Raw genomic sequence first — 267 nt, forward strand, 5'->3', positions numbered from 1 at the left:
TAGATGAAAAGTCAGAGGATCACATACACATACTTTGTGTTACACTACTACTACCAAACCACCGACAGGCAGGTTAACAGCAGTAAACATAACAATGTAGGTCTAGAGCACAGAACCCCCTTCATTCTGGATATTAGTAATGTTAGCATCAATAAAATTATTGCTGTCTGCCATCAAAATATACCAGACAATAGATGTCTTCTTATAATATTGGATGCCTGCAGTGTATACAGGCAAAACTTCACTCACAAGAGACTTTCAGTAAAA

General features: G+C 37.1%; 1 protein-coding gene across 1 annotated transcript in view; it reads left to right on the forward strand.

Moving 5' to 3' along the window:
* LOC118339742 (transmembrane protein 47-like) overlaps positions 1-267 on the forward strand; it is a 15,200-nt gene that overhangs the window by 14,470 nt on the left and 463 nt on the right. The window lies entirely within an intron of this gene.

Source organism: Morone saxatilis, unplaced genomic scaffold (assembly GCF_004916995.1).
Source record: "Morone saxatilis isolate NCDOM2014 unplaced genomic scaffold, NCSU_SB_2.0 Contig6, whole genome shotgun sequence".
Taxonomy (NCBI): Eukaryota; Metazoa; Chordata; class Actinopteri; family Moronidae; genus Morone; species Morone saxatilis.